The 20,864-nt window shown below is 39.9% G+C and overlaps 1 protein-coding gene across 6 annotated transcripts in view; it reads right to left on the bottom strand.

Annotated features, from left to right (window-relative positions):
* The window catches only part of CCSER2 (coiled-coil serine rich protein 2), a 167,603-nt gene extending 146,941 nt beyond the window's left edge, over positions 1–20,662 (bottom strand). Inside the window, exons 1-3 of one of the 6 annotated variants that reach the window (XM_089897786.1) lie at positions 20,548–20,662; positions 18,623–18,678; positions 18,400–18,546 (exon numbers count right to left, since the gene is read on the bottom strand). The gene's annotated coding sequence lies outside the window, so the exon portion shown is untranslated. Of the gene's footprint in view, positions 1–4,136; positions 4,221–18,399; positions 20,433–20,547 lie in introns of those variants that run through there. The other 5 variants (XM_089897782.1, XM_022562477.3, XM_022562474.3 and 2 more) reach the window with 5 other exon arrangements.
* Positions 20,663–20,864: the final 202 nt, after the last annotated feature.

Raw genomic sequence — 20,864 nt, 5'->3', positions numbered from 1 at the left:
AAAAAAAAAAAAAAAAAAGAATATCACAGTAAGAAAAAAATTCACTTTTTAACAATGAATTATAACATGGGTAGGAACTGTATGTTAAAATAACTCTTTATGCAAACATAGCTAAAGCCAAGAAAATGGAACAAGGAATGCAAATCAGACAACTATTGCAACCAAAAAAACGGAAGTCTCTTGTACGCTGAGTCAAAGATACTTCTTACCACCTAAAGGAATTAGAGGTGGCTAAGAAATCAACAAAAGGAAAATGAAAAGCAATTCTCTAAACAGGAAGATGACATAAGAACACTGGAAGTAGAACTGTCTGATTCAGATGATGCAGACAGAAGTTCTAAAAGCAGTTTGGGAAAGAAATCCTAAGTAAAAGGAGAGATACTGTCAGCTTCATCATTAAAAGTAAGTTATGGAACAAATAAGGAAAAACGAAGCTATAAAATGACAACTGGGAAATTTTTAGTGAGACAAGACGACAGATGAAGGAAGACATTTTTGCAAAGACGTAGCAGGTGAAGTTCAGGGAAATCTAAAACTTTTTAGAGAACAAATAGAAGGCAAAGAGATGTTGGAAGAGTACACAAATAAATGTAGGCATTGATTGTTTGAAGAAGAAAAACAGCAAGGAGGGCTTCCCTGGTGGCGCAGTGGCTGAGAGTCCGCCTGCCGATGCAGGAGACATGGGTTCGTGCCCCGGTCCGGGAAGATCCCACATGCCTCGGAGCGGCTAGGCCCGTGAGCCATGGCCGCTGAGCCTGCGCGTCCGGAGCCTGTGCTCCGCAACGGGAGAGGCCACGACAGTGAGAGGCCCGCGTACCGCAAAAAAAAAAAAAAAAAACAGCAAGGAGAAATTCTGATTGATGTAATTGAGAAATCAAAATCAAAACTGTCTTAAGGTTAAAAATAATTATATTATTTGGGGTGAATTACAAAATAATACTGGAATGGACCACTGTGAGGGAAAATGCCAGCAAAGGAGGACAGAAGTTGCAGATAACCTCAAAAGGCTTTATCCGAATTCTATTATCAAACCACCGATGAAAGATTAAGGTAGATTAAAGACAGTAAAATGTTGACAGACTCAGTCTTTTCATGTGAAGTAAGTGATTCCATTTGTGTGTAGTAATGGTCTTACTTGTCAGACCAAAGAAACGAGGCATGTCACATTCAGTGGACTTAAGAGTAATAAACTTGCCTGCAATGTTTTTCCAAACCTGAAACAGTACTATAAAATGTAATTATTTTATGTAAACATTTTTGCCTTTGTGTTTCATATAAGGAAAACCAGTGTAGAACCTAAGACAGTTACAGCTTCAGCAGTTGTTATAATGTTCAGTTGGATTTTTAAAATTAATTTTGCAACATTTCACTGAGTCATTTTTATATTATATTTTGGAAACTAGATTTATTTTTTAAAAAGCAGTTTATTTATTTAAAAAAGCAGTTTTTCCCTACTTAATAATGAATCAATACCTTTGCTACATATACAGCAATAAGAATAGAACAGAAAATATCAGAAGGCATCATGCATAATGAAAGTACTTCATGACACTTTAGTTTCAGTTATGTGTATATATGTGCGTGCAGCATGTAAAATGTTCTGATTATAAGTTTTAAAATACACAAGGATAAAACATTTTATTGCAACATCTAAGAAACCTGTAAAATGTAAAGACCCTACTGACAAACTTTTGCATATATAAAAAAAAAAACCTTGCACACTGGCTGCCATTCATCCATAGGACTGCTCCCCTCATTCTTCCCCTTTCCCCAGACCTGAGTAGACACTGTCACCTGATGGCCAGTGTAAAGAATTGTATGTCTTTGGGGCCCTGTTCGCACATCTCCTCTCCCTCACCCCACCTTCAAGATTTAGCCTCTTTAGCCTTAAAAGGAATGTGTGCACACAAGTCACCATTTTGTCTGTCTCCACTTTCATGAGTAATCCCATTCCATACAATCTCTTATTCTAGCACTATCCATAAAATTTTCTACAATAACGGAAATGTTCTATATCTGCTCTGTCCTATACAGTAGTCACTAACCACAAGTGGCTCTTGAGCCTTAGAATATGACTACAGTAGCTAAGGAAATAAATTTTTATTTTTATTTACTTTTAACTCATTTAAATTTAAAAGCTACACGTGGCTAGAGGCTACTATAATGGACAGCACAGTCTTATACACAAACTTAAAAACCAAATATTTATCCATCTCTCCTTCTGTCTTTTCAAATTCTTGCCCAGTTACTACTTCAGAGAAAAAAACCCAAAAAATCCTCTTGTTGGGACTTCCCTGGTGGCGCAGTGGCTAAGAATCCACCTGCCAATGCAGGGGACATGGGTTCAAGCCCTGGTCCAGGAAGATCCCACATGCCGCGCAGCAACTAAGCCTGTGCACCACAACTACTGAGCCTGTCCTCTAGAGCCCACGAGCCACAAGTACTGAAGCCCGCACCGCCTAGAGCCCGTGCTCTGCAACGAGAAGCCACCGCAGTGAGAAGCCTGTGCACCGCAATGAAGAGTAGCCCCCACTTGACACAACTAGAGAAAGCCCGTGTGCAGCAACGAAGACCCAACACAACCAAAAGTAAATTAAAAAAAGAAAAAATCCTGTTTATTTTCACTCCACTTATAAATCACAAAACGTGCCTGAGGAAGACAGATAAATCTTGAAAATTAGATAAACAGTTAAAAATGGCTTATCATGAAAATATTTTAAAGTAAAATTAGATATAATAAATAAAAGTGCTATAAACAATCTCTATATCCTTAAAAATGCCACTCTGTCATACAGTGTACTTTAAATTTAATAAACCAGAACTTTGGAATTGGGAAATTACAGATCATATAAGAAATTGAGTCCAGAGAAGTTAAAAGAATTTCCATTCAGATTCTGTTGACCACAGAGCCAGCTTTTCTAACACAGAAAAGAAACCTAGAAATTCTAGAAATTTCTAGAAATTCTTACCTAGAAATTCTTTCAGAATTCACTCAACAAGCATTTACAACAAATTACTAGATACAAAGAACAGTAACACAGAAATCCTGCTCTCAAGCCCCTCATTATTTTTAAATGTCCACCTATCTCCTTAATGCTCATCTAATAAAACTTGATCTTCTTCACATATCAATTAAAAAGCATAATTTCAATCAATTTTATTTTCTGGATTTAATTACTAACATCCAATGGTGTTACTGTCTATTATTTTGGGTTGACAAACATAAAATAATGGTTTTATGAGAAAATAGCTTTCCAAGTATTAAATAAACATCTTTAAGTTTGGAAATTACTATAATTCAATTCTAAAGACATTTCTCTGTAAAAACAAAGTATGGAGTTATTTTTAAGTTTGCTTTTAAATATGCTAGTTATAGTATATAAGTAAGCTCAGAAAAAACTTTCTAAACTTTAGTTATAATTACCACTTAATTATTAGTTTTAATTGAAAATATTAAAATAGTAACCTATTTCAGGATAGTAGGAATTGTAGTATTGGTAGAAAACATTCAAATAATATACCAGCAGTCTAAGGTTTTGGTACCTTCAAGAAATAATTTAGACAGGAAAGAATACCCTAAACAATCCCTCAAGTCATTCAGTCTATTTCAGGTCTCTAAGCCAATCTGATACATTACTGCAGAAAAATTAAAATGTTTTTAAATCTCAAGGAAATAAATTTGGGCCTTAGTTTAACGCAATTTTAGTTGATGAGCTCAAAAGGGTTAACAGTGTGATAAGGCCACACACAGGCAATCTTAGACTATACTAAAAGAAATGCACCATGGGGCTTCCCTGGTGGCGCAGTGGTTGAGAGTCCGCCTGCCGATGCAGGGGACGCGGGTTCATGCCCCAGTCTGGGAAGATCCCACATGCCGCGGAGCGGCTGGGCCCGTGAGCCATGGCCGCTGAGCCTGCGCGTACGGAGCCTCCGCAACGGGAGAGGCCACGACAGTGAGAGGCCCGCTTACCACAAAAAAAAAACACAAGGACCACAACGTATTTGGGTTTTTTTAATTCTTAAATATGTAGGAAAAAACACTCAGTAAAAGCTGAGGGAAGAAATAAAAGTTACTAAAGAACCTAAATGTTATGACTACAATTCTAGTAAAAAGGTGTTTTGGTTTTTTTCTTTACCTTGGATATAGCAGCATGTAGAAAGAGTCTTCCTCTAGTTCCATAGCAAATGAGACACAGCAACTAGGGGTTGCTGATAAAGAACTGAAATATTAAAAACACTATGCACAATCCCCAAATCGTGTTTACTTCAGTAACACAAATAATAATTTCATAACTACTTCAATAACAAATAATTTCATAAACTATGACTGAAAAAAAGTTAAAGGCTGAGGCCTGAGTATCAACCACACGTTAAAATCAAAGTACATTTATATTTAACCTATGCTGGCAACTGGTCAATACAACGCAAGGAACGCTTCAGTGACAAGAAAATACATATCATAATACTCTAGACAGAACTTTGTTCTCTATTATGAAAGAAACTTTAAGTAAAATTATGTCAGGTAAGAATAAGCAACTTAGTAAACAAATTAAAACTAATCATTTTACTGTGAAAGGTAGTTTTCAAATACTACAATTAAACTTGCCAGACACAATATGATTAAACGAGAATACACATAAAGTACTTCAAAAACAAAACTATAAAGCAGAAATACATCTTTACCCAAAATGACTATATGGTAATACTGCAAAATGTCTCACTATCAAACGTTAAAATACCAAATGCTTGAAGGATACTTCTGGGCTTATAAAATTAACAAAACTTAGGTGAGTCCTTAGTGGGGCTTGATCCTCTTTTAGTACTTAGAAAATCCAAATATATCACAACACTGTCAGTTTGTCCTTCCAACCCCTTAGGAACTAGCTCTTTCTCTATTTCATGCCTGGTACTGCTTAAGGTCTACTTGTGGTCTACGTCACTTCTCTCCTCCACTCATGAGAGCTTCCTGACACTTGGCATATAATCCCCATGTGCTGCCCAAAGTCACTGCTCTGGACTCATCCAGAGTTGCCCAAACCCTCCAGCCCCATCTGGGGAACAGTAGGCAACCCAGCTCAGTCATTAGTTCCTAGGCAATGGCAAGTACTTGCTTCTAACCATCCTCTTCTGCACTCTCTTATTATGAGTAGAAGAATACAATGTTTCCTACTCATCTAGGTACTCTGTCTATATGATGGCTGTCTATTCTCCTAGTTTCCTTTAGATCTCTCCAACTCGTGGAATACAATGCACATGTCAATTTGCAATAATTCTCAACTCTGTCCTGTGTTCTCCAACACTACCTCATTTCTTAATCTAGAATCTTATCATCTAGAGCCAGTATTCTAGCATAAATTTCCTTAATTCCCTACCTTCAGTTTCTTCCCCTTCAATTCATCCCTATAGTTTTCCCAGAGTTGATATTTAAAATCATAAATCTGGGGCTTCCCTGGTGGCGCAGTGGTTGACAGTCCGCCTGCCGATGCGGGGGACGCAGGTTCATGCCCCGGTCCGGGGGGGTCCCACGTGCCACGGAGCGGCTGGGCCCGTGAGCCATGGCCGCTGGGCCTGTGCGTCAGGAGCCCGTGCTCCGCGGTGGGAGAGGCCGCGGCGGTGAGAGGCCCGCGTACCGCAAAAAAAGAAAAAAAAAATCATAAATCTGATCATGTCACTCTTCGATTTAAAATCCTTCAGTGGTCCTCCAAAGAACAAACACCTTAAAACAGTACTAACAACAGCAGGTGACAGCTGCTGAGAAGTTGTATGCCAGGTACCTGCATTACCTCATTTAAATCTCACAACAATCCTACAGTGCAGATATATTCATTATTCTTATTTTCCAGATTTAAGCAAAACGAAACTTGGAAAAATCACATGATCTGTCCATAGCCACACAGTAAGAAAATGCAGCTAAGATTACAAAAGCCTTCAAAATCTGGCTTTTACTCCTTTGCAGCAGCTCTCTCCCACAACTACCCAATAAACCCTGCCTTCCACTTACATTAAACCACCCAAAGATCTGTGACCATACTATGATCTTTCAGGACTCCTTACCAGTCTTGGTACCATACTACCCCCCTTGGCTCAAAATGCCCACTCACCCACCTTGGTCCACCTTGGGAACTCTCTCTGAAGACTTTTTCCTTTCTTTCTTACCTCCTCCACAAGGGAGGTTCCTAGGCAGAACAATATAAGCCAAAATGATACACACCCCCCACTCTAAACTTCAAAATGCTACAATACAGAATGCTCAAATAGATCTTCCAAGGTAATTTCCAGGTGAGAATATAGTGCCAGCCTCATAAACTCTACACTTATCAGAAAAGTAAATAAAGATCAACAATGTAGCAACAGCAAAGGCTAATAAAAATACATTTAATACTTTTGCAAAACATTCACAGCATGTAAAATTCAATTATTTTGAAATATGTGGTAAATCATCCAGAATATAAAGGATCAAATTTAAAAATACTTTCTTCTGCAAATTTGGACTTCTTTAAATGTAACAAGCAAGATAAATTCTACAAAATTTTACAAAATCTGTTAGCAAACCAAGACAAAATTCAAGAAACTAAAGAGCTCTTCTATGACTATATCTGGGATCAGAAAATGACAATTCAATACTAAACGACTTGTGCTTATGAATCATATTAGATGATGTAGAGGTACAGGGATTATGTTACCACATCTGCAGCATCAGCATATTAGGCCCGCATCTTCCAGGAACATGCAACAATGATATCAGGAGTCTCTTCTGGGTATTAACTGAATTTAAACAGCATTTCTTCAAGGTACTACTCAAATATATTAGCTTACAATTCCCCACGCTAAAGCTCCTATTTTCACCTATTCACAGCCTCAAGATCTTCCTGCTTAAGGGTTAAGCTAAGAAAGGAAAAAGTCTTCAGAGAGAGTTCCCATGGTGGACCAATGTGGGTGAATGCGCATTTTGAGCCAAGGGGGTAGTATGGTACCAAGACTGGTAAGGAGTCCTGAAAGACAGTAGTATGGTCACAGATCCTTGGGTGGTTTGGTATAAGTGGAAAGCAGGGTTTATACTTAATTGCTCTTTAACTGGCATTTGGACACAAAGCACCAAGTGTTACTTTCAAAGTTTTAATCTCTTTTCTAGCTCATTAAGAAAATGTCCTATAAGAGCACTTCTGGGACTTATCCATATATCTTTTCTTGCTTTTCCCCACTAATCCTTACAAATCATATTCTTAACTCTTAAGCAAATTTCTTGTAAAAAGCATAAACTACTTCTTAACAATATCACCTAACAGAGATATTTAGGAAATTGACCTTTAATGGTTCAAGCACTATTCTAGGGTGGCATATCCAAAATTATTTTGCCTTTGACATTCCTACTGGATACAACCAACATGCATTTCCTGTAGAATATCCAGGACCAAGCAGAAGAATTACTTTCAAAGGGTTTTTTTACAATGGTCTACTCAGGATATTAGAGCCTGGCTGAAGGAAACAGTAAGGAGAATGGAGAAGGAAAAGCTCCATCAGCAGAACTTGACAGGCAAAGGAAAATGAACAGAAGTCAAGATGATTCTCAGGTTTATAATTTGGGTAACTGAGTGACGGGCAGCATCACTAACCATAGCAGGAAATGAAGTGAATACATAAGTCTGGAGAAGACCACGTACTAATTTTTGATGTTTTAAATTTCAGGTTTTCTGCTGAACTATCAGGTAGGCATTCTAAATAGCAAACTTAAGGACTGTAATGCTCAAGAGAGAAACTAGGGTGGATAAAAGAATACAGATATGAGATAACAAAAAATAATGTGTTCAAGAAAGCATAACAATGAAGAAAAAAAAGTCAGGCTGAAACCTTGGAAAACATGAACATTAAGGGACAGGAGTTAGTAATGATAGCTGAGAAAGAGGAGGTAAGAAAGAGAAACAGGAGAGAGTGATATGGACGTCAAGAAAAAGAGGGTGTCAAGAACATGGGCACGATCAGCTAAATGGTTCACTCAGGATTTAACAATTAGGAACTATGTCCAAGGTTAATACAATTTCAACAAGTAGAGGAAGCAAAAGTAATAAAAACACTGTTGCGAGAAGGAAACAAAAAAGGAAGAGTGCAAAGTGTATTTGGCAAAGTGTATTTGGAACAGAATGTAGAAGAGTTTTGCTGGAATGGAAAGTTCATGTAGCAGAAGACAAGACAGGAAGTCTGGGCCAAAGACTTTGCATTCAAGATTTTATTCTATTTTAGATTTTGTTCTGTGAGGAAGAAGAAAGACAAGTAGCTTTTCTTTTTTCTTTTTGAAACAACTACCCTGGTGACAACATTCATGATGAACTGGAATGACGAGAGTTACAAGCTATTAAGCAGTCTTAAAATTATCTAAACACAGTAATGAGGGCCTGAAAGAGGTTGGCAGTAGACAAAGTAAGAATTAAGAGATACATGAAGGAGAGATATTCTCTAATCCCAGCGTGCCCTAGATATTCCACTATTACTAGATTATTATACTCATCACATTGCACCATAATCATCTGTGGACTGGAGTATAATAATAATCATAGGGCTTCCCTGGTGGCACAGTGGTTGGGAGTCCATCTGCCAATGCAGGGGACACAGGTTCAAGCCCTGGTCCGGGAAGATCCCACATGCTGCAGAGCAGCTGAGCCCGTGCGCCACAACGACTGAGCCTGTGCTGTAGAGCCCGCGAGCCACAACTACTGAGCCCGCTGGCCGCAACTACTGAAGCCCGCACGCCTAGAGCCCGTGCTCTGCAATAAGAGAAGCCACCACAATGAGAAGCCCGTGCACTGCAACGAAGAGTAGCCCCAGCTCGCTGCAACTAGAGAAGGCCCACACACAGCAACGAAGACCCAACACAGCCAGAAACAAAATAAATAAAATAAATTTTTAAAAATAATCATATTATTATACTCATCACATTGCATCATAATCATTTGTGGACTGGGACCCTCTCTTATTCGGCCTCTCATTACTAGAACTAACAAAACAGGACACAGGAAGAGGCCAAAAAAATTTTGTTGAATTACAATAGAACTCAGTAATGATAAAATATAGAAGTGGGACTTAAAGTTACTGCAGAGAAACCTAAGTGACTACAAGACGGTAATATAGAAAACACTAATGGAGAAGTTAAGATCAAGTTTAGGGAATGAGTTTAAAATATGTTTAGGATGAGAAGTGTCTAAGGACAACATTCAAATAGAAATATCAAACAGCAAAAAATGAAACCACAGAAGGAAAAAAAAAGCCATAGGGATTAGGGGTGCCAACCCTCCACTCAGCCAAAAATCCAAGTACAACTTACAGTAAGCCCTCCCTATACTTGGTCCCTCTGCATTACAGATTTCACCAGCTAAGATCCTGTAGTACTATAGTATCTACTCTTGAAAAAACTCCACACGTAAGTGGGCCCATGCAGTTCAAACTTGTGTTGTTCAAGGGTAAACTGCATTCAGATATTCAAACAAAAAAGAGAATTTTGAGATACATCATGAAATCATCAACAAATCTTATTATTTGCTCATAAGAACAAATATTTAACAAAATACCAATTTCCTAAGACACTTTGGGGGTATGACTCTATCTTTAAGAATGCTATCTGAATTGCTTACTTGCATATTCTGTAAAAATTAAATTGATGTAAAAGCCCAACCAAATAGGTCAATCAAAACTGGGTCAATAGGGCTTCCCTGGTGGCAGAGTGGTTAAAAATCTGCCTGTCAATGCAGGGGACACGGGTTCGAGCCCTGGTCCGGGAAGATCCCACATGGCGCAGAGCAACTAAGCCCATGCGCCACAACTACTGAGCCCATGCTCTAGAGCCCGAGAGCCACAACTACTGAGCCCACAAACCTAGAGCCCATGCTTCGTAACAAGAGAAACCACTGCAATAAGAAGCCCACGCACCGCAATGAAGAGTAGCCCCCACTCACCACAACTACAGAAAGCCCACGCGCAGCATAGAGAAAGCCCGCCTGCAGCAACGAAGACCCAACGCAGCCAAAAATAAATAAATAAAATAAATTTGTTAAAAAAAACCTGGGTCAATACTAAATAATTATTTGCTTTATTTATTCATTCATTCAAAAATATTTATTGAGTGACCATCAGTTTGCATTGGGACAAGGGGAACCAGATACAAAGCAAATAAAGTAACATATAGCAAATACTACAACAAAGTCATTGCAAAACGTAAAGAAACACAGGTAACACAGAACAGAGAATATAATGGAGGATGGGTAGAGGAGGCATGATGAAAATAGACCTAGAAGCTGTCCTGGAAGAGGAGACACCTATGTTGGGCTTTTTAAAAGATGAAGTGATTTAACAAGATAGCTAAGAAGCTGAATGGTATTCTGGAACAAAAGGAATAGTATGTGCAAAAGCATGGAGATGTCAAAAAGAGTTTCTCATCTTCACGGAAACATGACACAGATGTCATGGCACAGCTCATGGAAGACTTTCTGTACACTGATAAGGAATTTGACCCTTATCCTATAGTCCTGTGGTAAGAAACATCAGATGTGCATTAGAATGCCCTAAGGAGTACTCCAAATCCCCTAAAGCAGAGTGCAAGTGCAGGCAGGAGATGGAGAAGTAAAAAACAGGGCAGAGCCACAGCAGATTTTTAAGCAATAACAAAACTTGTTTCAGAAATCCAAAAGTCAGTAGCAGTGGCTAAGGGAAGAAAACCTCGAGGAAAACTGAAGAAGATTAAGAAGCGATTGCAATAATGCTCCAGCACTAAATACTGACAACTACCTACTCAAACATAAATGAACCACAGAAAGAGGCACATAAATGCTGTAACTGTAATATGTGCTTTGAACCATGAGTTTCAGAACTCATCTCTGATAACAACTCAATAATCGGAAGCAATTACAGTAAAAGTACAATCAGGGACATTAAAAAAAAAAAAGGGAAAAAGAGTGGCCACCAAATTTTCCCCTTAAAAGTACTTCATCTATACTTTAATTTAAAAGGTTTTTTTTATTAAAAAAATTTTTTTTCTTTTTAAGAAAGATACTTCATAATAAAACTACCATAGCAGGCAGAGATTACTAAATCCAAATTTAGAACCTACCACATGGCTACTAGCACTGTGCAAAACTACTGAGAATGATAACCAGTAAAAAGTTACCAGAGAGCTTCCCTGGTGGCGCAGTGGTTGAGAGTCCGCCTGCCGATGCAGGGGACACAGGTTCGTGCCCCGGTCTGGGAAGATTCCACATGCCGCGGAGCGGCTAGGCCCGTGAGCCATGGCCGCTGAGCCTGCGCGTCTGGAGCCTGTGCTCCACAATGGGAGAGGCCACAAGAGTGAGAGGCCCGTGTACCGCAAAAAAAAAAAAAGTTACCAGAGAAAAACTGGTCAATAACAACAACAACAAAGATTATTTAACGGATTCCTAATAATTCATTAAAAATTTTGTTACCCACATATAAAAACAACAGTTTTGAACTGATGAAAATTCACCAAACTGGGGGGAAGGCATGTTCTTTAATACCTATCTCCACTAGCCACTGTCTTCATTTGAAAAAAAATAGGTCAGTACATAAGGACACATATATGATAATGACAGACCTTAGGGTCACAGATAAGGATAAAATTAATTTCATTTATTTTTCAAAGAAATAGCTCCTGTAATTCTTTTTCTCTCTACTGGGTCATTCCATCAGCTACAAATATACTAGAAAAGCACCCATATTTTAAAAAAATTAAAATTCCTTGACTCCACATCCCCTTCAGCCAGCACCCTGTTTTTCCTCAGTTTCAGTTGAGACTCCTTGAAAAAACTGGCTGTCTCCAATTTCTCTCCTACAGGTCCCTCTTAAACCCTCTCCAATCAAGTTTTCATCTCCATTAATCCACCATGAACAACTTAAGGTCACCAATGATTTTCCTTTTTTGTTTGTTTGGTTTTTTTTTGGTTGTACCACGAGGAATGAGGAATCCTCATTCCCTGACCAGGGATCGAACCCATGCCCCCTGCAATGAGTGGAAGCGCAGAGTCCTAACCACTGGACCTCCAAGGAATTCCCACCAATGATTTTCATATTGTTAAATCTAAGTCACATCTTAGTCCTCGATCTAACTGCAGCCAACACAACTGATCACTCACTTCCTCCTTCTTAAAACATTTCACTTGGCTTCAGAGATAACCACTCACTCTTAATTTTCCTTTTTTGGAGGGTGCTTCTTACTCTCATTTTTTAGCTCTAGCACTAACTCTCTCTCCAGGTCCCTCTCTCTCATTAGAGGACCCCAAGGCAAAGTCTCTGACTTCTCCAGTCACACTCACTTCCTAGATTATCTTAATCAGTTCTAATGGTATTAAATACTATCTCTATGCCAATGACTGGAAATTTATATCCCTAGCCCCTCCTCTGAACTGAAATGCAGACTCATGTATACCCAGCTGTCTAGACAGTATCTCCACTTGGACTGCTAACATATCCAAAACTGAACACATTACTTCCCCCTAAAACCTGCTTCTCCTGCAGTCTTCCCCATCTCGGTAAACTCCATTCTTTCAGTGGTTCAGGTCAAAACCTACAACCCACATCTAATCCACCATCAAATTCTGTTGGCTCTGCCTTCAAAATATACTGTGAGCACTTCTCCTAACCCTGCCTAAAATCACCATCATCTCCCACCTGGCATTATTGCTGAAGCCTGCCGAATTATCTCATTATGCCCGCCTATGACATTCTCTACACACCAGTGGAAAGGTCTATTTAAAACAAGTCAAAATCAATGGATGGCTTCCCACTTTCAGGGTAAAAGCCAAAAAGTTCTATTGGCCTGTAAGGCCATATATGATATATTTTGCACTCCCACTACCATCCCTTTGGCCCCTTCACCCACCTCTCTGGCCTCATCTTCCACCAATCATTCCTCACAAGGCCTCCAATGATCTATTTATCACTCCTCAAACAGGACAAGCATGCTTCAGACAAAAGACATCTGCACTCTTATTCCATCTTCCTCAAATGCTCTCCCCTAATATCTGTACAAATTAGATCACAACCTCACTTCTTCCACATCTCTGCTCACCACTGATCACTGCAGCATCCCCCGTGTTCTTTCCACCTTATTCTGCTTTGTTTTGTTCCACAGCAGTATAATAGCTGACATATTGCATACATACTTGTTTATTTTCTGTATCTTATTATTAGAATATAAGTTCCACAAGGTCAGAAAATGTGTTTTCTTCACTGCACCATTACTAGCAAGTGCCCAGCTGGTATTTGTTGAATGGAAAGATGGCAGGAATGAGGAAAATCCAGATTCAGGATCTGGTCTCAAAGCCTGGGTTGAGGAAACTTACAGTGTAGAAATCCTCAAGTAGTGAAAAAAACATCAACTGCAAAAGTGGCCCCAACAATGGCCAGGTCTACAAGTCTAGCTGATGCCAATAATAAATAAGGGCTGACAAGTCCAGGCTATCTTAAAATAAAGAAAATAAGCTTGAGATAAAATGTTTAAATAAAAATAAAAGGAAGAAAAAGAAATGGCCATCCCTGCCTCACTATTCCCTGTAAAGAAATACCACCTGGATATGTTTCCTGTAAGCTGGCCTACCAAGTTAGACCAAAATATTACCAGACCCATTCTACACACTTAAATAGCTGTTAGGAATAGTCCCTGCTTTTCTAAGGTATGGGCTTCTGAGAAAATTGTAACTCCCAACCCTAACGCTGGCTGCCAAGACATAATGGTCAGAGAAAGCTCTCAAATTTCCCCAAAGCACTCAGGCTGCAACCAAATATCATTAATGTAATGACAACAACAATTCAAAGTACCTTCTGGTGTCTGCCTATCTTCATTTTCTCTAGTGTATGCACTAGGGTATCTGTCATCAAGAGACTGTGGTATCTTGATATGGGGGGAGGGAGGTGTGTGGAGGGGGGAGAAGGGGAGAGAGAGAAAGAGAGGGAGGGAAAGAGAGAGAGAGCAAATTCAAAGAAACAGGACCTGGATTTATTTTTTTCCATTTTAAAGAGAGGTAGATTGCCAGGGAATAGAAAGCATCTGTTAAGATACAAGATGTCACCTGGGCTCCTCAATATGACACCAAAACAGAGATCACAGAAGAACCAAAACCCTGAGAAATCCAGCATTCCTCAGCTAAAGAGCTGTCTTGCATCTCCCATTACCATACATAGAATTGAAGAGATGGCGCAGGAGACCATGCCAAAATGGACAGCTGAGAGCAGTAATGGGGGAGGGAAGAGTGGTAACAACCATGGAAAAGCAGGGGAGAGGAATAATTACCCATGTTTTTTCTCTTTTCCCCCTTCCTATTCTACTTACCAAGTACAGAAGAAACTGGGCAGATGAATACAAGGAAGGACAACACAGACAGTGAAGGATAACGATGCTCTGAAGCAAAAGGTAGCAGAAGAAATCATGCACAAATTCCTTTTCTAAGTCACTCTTCGAAAAACAAACATGAAGTTATGAATTGACCGAGGAAATTTAAAATTTAAAACAAATTCCCACACCTTAGATAATGACAGAACTATACAAAGAGAAGAGAGATTCTTAATTATTTGGAATGATGGTCCTGGGGCGTTTTTAAGATCTACAATCCTCAAAGATGATCTAAATATTTTCGAACTAACTTACTGATCAACATGGGAAAGGTGAAAATCTTTCACTTTCATGGATGCAGGCTTTAAGAATTCTCTGGCTTCCCAATGGCTCCAAATCTCAAAATAACCAATTTGAAGTCAGAGAGGTAACTCTGGGGGCATTCAAAGGCAATCAACTCAGCAGAGAAGAGCTAAAAACTCAGAGATTACACCTATCATACTCTTGATTGGTCAATTCACTTAAAAAGAAAGGAGCGTTCTGATTGGTTGCTCTCTATAGGCTGAGTCACGCCCCAGCATCAGCACCTGTAGCAAGAAGATGGTAGAAGTTAAAAGAGGGCACAGGATACTCTGAGAAAGGGGTGGGGGTGGCGGGGGGCCGGGGCGGGGGGCCGGGGCGGGGGGCGGGGAGGTCAGTAACAAAGGAAAGACGATTTAATGCCATGCAGCCACTGGCCATCAGCAAATCACAGTAGGGCACACGAACCAAAACTGTTTGTAGCGTGAGGTGGCATACCGTGTTTACTTCTGTGCGAATACCTCCCTCTCCTTAAGGCTCCTCTTCTAATCCTGCACTGATGGCTCCTCTTCTAATCCTGCACTGATGGCTCTTCCCCCTTCTCCCTGACAACTGTCATTCTCTAGAGCTTCTCTTCCTCCAGCCACTTTTTGATTTTGGTGATTTGGTGTTTCCTACCCCCAGTTCAGTCTCTTGCCATCTTCCTGAATTAGCTCATCCTGCATTAGCTCATGCTTTCTACTCAGTCCCTGTCCTTGACAAGTACATAACCCAGTGGGGGAGGTAGATGTGTCACTAAGTTAGGTACAATAAATCCCAGTCAATGCTATGAAAGAAATATAACAAAGCGCTGTGAGCGCATATTCATCTGTCATTACCCCACTTGATAACGTCCAAATCAACACTCCAGCTTCCCACTCTCTTATCAGTTACTAAGCCCCACAGCTTTCCATAATACCCCTTATCTCCACTTCCAACTTGCAGTTTAGGCTTCATTTCTCATTAGACCTATTTCAACCACTTCCTATCAGAAACACAATTCAATATATTTCCACTTTGCCACATCAGCCATCTCCCTAAAAGATATAACATACTACATCATCCCTTTGCTTTGAAACAGCTAATATTTTTCCAGTACCTAAGAGATAAAGTTCAAATCCTTAGCAGAGAAAATAAAGTAATATAATATACTTTTCAAATAGAGCCCTTTAAAAGCAGGCTGTTTGAGTTCTAGTTCCGATGCTTCCTAGCTGTGTTACCTTTGGCGGGTCACCTTACCTCTCTTTCTCATGTGCAAAATGAGGATATGAAAAGAACCTACATCTTAGGGTTGTTATGAGGATTAAGTAAGAAATTCTATCCAAGTACCAGCAAAGTAACCAGCACTCAATCAATGTTAATTACTACACCAGGGTTGTCTCATCTATCTAGAATGTCTTACTCCCAAAGGAAGAAGATAACCAAGGTTTTATTTTCGTACATTTTAGAATGATTAATAAAAGTTAAATCAAAAATGATCTTCTAGTTAATCTGGAAACAACAAAAACTTCAATTAACCAAAAACTGCTTTCATGAAATTTTTGCCTAAATTTACTATAATTTATTAAAAAACAAGTACCCATTTATAAAAAAAACTAGGTTAGTTTTGTTTTGTTTTGTTTCCTATTCAAGTTCAAGAAGAAAAAAGGCAGCAGTTTACCAATGGAAACTCACTTAGATATTTATAAGAATGTGATTCTCTATAGTATAAAATCCACAAAAATTAAATGCAATCTCAATTGCATATATTATTGTTAAAGATATATACATATAACAAAAAGAACCATAGAAGCTTAAGAAAATAAAAATATGCATCAGATGGTAGAGTGACATTTGTTCGTAGATCTCACAATCAAAAGATGAAATCACACACAAAAAATTGTCAATGATTTTTTTTTGGTTTTTGTTGTTGTCAATGATTTTAATAATTTTAAAACTGCAAAGTCTACAACAATAAAAATAACAAAAATAAAACAGATCACAAACATATTTCAAGAGAATAATATATTTATGATGCTAGGTACTAATGAAAATTGGTAAGAGTCCAGTAAATTTATGGGCAAAGGACAAACAATTCATACAAAGGAGAAAATAAAATGAGAGAAATACTGCACTTCCTTTTCTATTGTGAATAGTGATCTTAGACAGCAGGTACCCTTATACCCATTTGAGAAAAAAAAAGTTAAAAACAAAAGCCTGTAAAAGATAAAACTGGTCAACCAAACTGCTGGAAGCAGTAAAAAAAAAATACTACCTTTCAGAAACAAACCTAGCAATATTTTTCAAAAGTGACAAAACCCTTCATACCTTTTGACCTTATAATCCCCCGCCTGGGGCTTTAGCCTAAAGGAAAGAAGCAAAACAAAGGACATCTCCATGTTAACTGCATCCCTGTGAAAAACGAGAAGCAGCTTAGATGTCCAATAATTATAAATAAGTAAATAAATCAACTCACTGTAACACTGTATAATAATTTAAATATATAAAAACTATAGCAGTAAGAAAACATAAATATGAAGGCAAAAATTGAACTGTAATGCTGTGATTACAGTACAAAATCATGTATATATGATGAGAAATGAATAAGAGAATATTTTAAGTTTATTTTTTTTCCTTATTTCTTTGACCATTAAGTTGTCTGTTAGAATTGATCAGGCCTCCCATAGGAAGTACACATTTCAAAACTAACTTTTCAAAGGCATAAAACCACAATTTCTCTTTTCCAAAAAACCTATCACATAGAAGTAATCAGATAGGCTCTTTTCACGTACAGACTAGCGATTCATGTAATCTTAGCCATGCTATTAGCCAGCTGTAACCTTATTTTATTAAATCTCATTTTACCATCAAAATGTCACTGTATGTGGGGGTCTCCATATGGTGAGCAGAAGCCACTTATTAAGGAGCACTCTATCCAGCAATGAGGTCAAAAATCCCAGACGAATGGAATAGTGGAGGTTAGGTTTCTCCTATATCCTCAAATGAATCATCATGTTTCTTAGCCTCAAGGGCTCTAAGACCCTAGAAGCAGCAGGCAATTAAGCAGCCAAAGAGATTGAAAGTGGAAGCTGATTTGCTCTCCCTCTGAAAATGGACTGCTTCCTCATTTTCCCCCAAAGCACCATGGAATAATGAAAAATACACAAGTGTGACATCAGGAGATGTGGGATACAAGTGACTCTTAGTAACTTCAAATAAGTTTCTTGCCCTTTGGGGTGTCAGTCGTTTAATGGGTAAAATTTTTAAAGTTGAAACAAATAATCTATGAATTCTTTCAAGTTCAATATCCTACTAATAGACCCCTTTAACCAATATACGTCCAACTCTCTCAAAATCTCCCACTCTGATTATAAAACAAGACTTAGAAGTAGGCAACTGGGGGCAAGGACACAGATGGTCAAAAGACCTGGATTGTATCCCAGCTCTGTCCCCATCTACCTGCATGACCTTGGGCAAATTTCTTTGTCTTAAAGTCCTAAATTAAAGAAACAGCAAGGGCTCCCCTGGTGGCGCAGTGGTTGAGGGTCCGCCTGCCGATGCAGGGCACATGGGTTCGTGCCCCGGTCCGGGAAGATCCCGCATGCGGCGGAGCGGCTGGGCCCGTGGGCCATGGCCGCTGAGCCTGCACGTCCGGAGCCTGTGCTCCTTAACGGGAGAGACCACAGCAGTGAGAGGCCCGTGTACCGCAAAAAAAAAAAAAAAAAAAAAAAAATTAAAGAAACAGCAATACTTACTGGCCATATTCTTTTTATTCTTGTGTCATAAAACATATTGGTTTTTTTCTGTCATAAGTGGGGTTTCATTCCTAACCAGCAACAACAATTTTGACTTTATTCCTGGAAATTTTAAAGTACCTTGTGCAGTCACCTCTTCTAAGTTTTCTAACACAGAAAGAGGTAGTTAATATACTTTACCTATAAACTTTACCTATATAAAAAGGTAGGTAATATACTTTACCTATAAACTATAGGAGCATTCCTCAAAAGTTCATTCAGTAAACAGTTTGTGAGCACCTGTGCCATAAAACAGCATGTGTTAGAGTTGCAAAGGTCCCTTCCCTTAAGAAGCCCAAAAGTCTGGTGAACACAGCCATGTTAACAAATCATTAACTACCAACTGACAAGTACTAACTGCAGAATGTACAATGTACCAGTGGATCAGTGAAGACAAGTGAGATAAGATGTCTGGACAAGATTCAGAGGTGATAATTTGGTCAGGTCTTGAAGGGTAAGTTGTTTACTAGATGGAGAAGAATTCTCAATAGAGGCAACAGTGTAAAACCACAAAGGAAGATGACATCTTCAGAGAACTCTAAGTAGTCTTTGTTCAGAGAGGGCAGGCAAAATGGTAGAAGATGAAATGAGAAACAAAGACAAGTACGAGAAATCGTGAAGGGCTCTGACTTTTATCAAATACAGATTATGAAGAGTCACTGCCAGACTTTTAAACATGAAATCAAAGTCCCCTCTTCTTCCCCAATCAAAGTTGAGTCAAGACAACAAACAGAAAATGAAAGTCTGGATGTGAAAAGGTACAATAAATTGCCTTGTTGTGTTTTTTTAAATGGAGAGTTCCTGGTGTTCAGGATGGCTTCTAGCAGTTTCTTACTGTGGCGTATTAATACAACACTGAAGTAAAACAGTATGAATTACAGCTAAAGGGTTCAAGAAAGTGTGTGTTTACCCAAAGATTATTTGACATCAGTGTTGTTGAGAACACTAAAGAAAACAAGCAAATAAGAAAATACTAAAGATACTAAGTAATAAATTAAGAGAGGCAAACAGTAATAACATCTAAGACTGACTTCAGGCAAAACATTCAGGAATGCTTAAATCCTTATAATACATATATTGATTACAGATAAGACATGTTTTTTGTGACTATCTTTTGCAGAAGGCAAGTATCTTGAATGTCTTTTGGTTAAAGAAGAGGTGCCACAACCAAACTCTCTTTAAAACTAGTCTAGAAGATGATGCTTAAGAAGAAGAAAAAAAAAAAACTGGCAAAATTAATAGGTTCCATTAATATTTTAATGCTCAGGAAAAAAAGGGAAAAAAGAAATGCCTTTCAAAAGGTTATTTTGGAAAGCCTAAGCTCCATTTATCTCACCAATGGGAGTGAAACACAGACATTCCAATCTGGGACTACGAAGAGTCCCTGCATCAGTAATTTCCACACTGTTCAGGCCTAGTCTAGGAACAGCAAGCCTAACTGGCTGGGTAGCCCACAAAGATGAATTTGCAATTACTGAAATTCAAACTCAAGCTTAGCCATCAAATGCTCCCTCAAAGGAGTCATTCTCCCTTTGCCTGACAAAAAAGAGTAGGTGCATTAAAAAATATATATATATGTGTAAAAACAGCAGATGTCTAAAAAGGAGAGAGAAGAAGCATCTGAACCTATGGCAACGGTGTGGTCCACCAAAGTTTTGTCTCAGGATGTGTTTAGGGTGTGTCTTTGTTTGGGCCCAGTAATTAAAAAAAAAACAAAAACCCACAGTCATTCGGGGCACCCCGGTACTTGGTACTTTCCCTATCATCCCTCACTAGCATCCTGGCTCTGAAATCACTGGGTATCTCAGCCTCGCCCTGATTTCTCCTTGAGAGAGGGCCGCAGCCGCAGCGGCCCACGGGCCCTGATATGCCTGTCACAGCTCCAGGGGTGAGGGGCGTCCGACCTCCCCGCTCCACGCCTGCCTGGCCTCAGGCGGCTCGCGGAGACTCCAGAGGGTCGCTCCGGAGGGCAGGAGGCCGGAGGACGCCACGGCCCTATCCCGGGCTCCCGGACCTGGGCCCCGGACCGCGCCCCCTGCCCAGGGCTGCCGCGGGCGCTCGCCCCGCCCCGACTCCGGCCCCTGCTCCCGCCCCGACCCCGACTCTCACCGTGCGGAGGTCGCGCTGCCTCCTCAGCCGCGGCCCGGCTGCCGGTCGCCCAGCGACCTACAGGCCAAAGGACGGCAGGTGAGGCGAGGGGCCGCCCGTCACATCCCCGCTGGCCCAGCCGCCCGACCCACAGCAGCCAGCATCACGTCCACGGCCTGAGGGAGCGCTGGACTCCAGAGCCACCGCGCCCCCTCCCTCGGCCGGCGCCCGCCTGGACTCCGCCCTCCGGAGCGCACGAACCGCGCGCGCGCAGCCCCGCCCCCCGCAACGCCCTGCGCAGGCGCGAGCCTCACGAGGTTAGGCCCCGCCTTTGGGCC

Source organism: Delphinapterus leucas, chromosome 16 (assembly GCF_059928025.1).
Source record: "Delphinapterus leucas isolate spDelLeu-1000000601 "Yukka" chromosome 16, BTC_Dleu_Yukka2, whole genome shotgun sequence".
In the NCBI taxonomy this organism is placed as follows: domain Eukaryota; kingdom Metazoa; phylum Chordata; class Mammalia; order Artiodactyla; family Monodontidae; genus Delphinapterus; species Delphinapterus leucas.
Note: the sequence above shows the minus strand (reverse complement) of the source record. Positions and strands in the feature narration are given on the sequence as shown.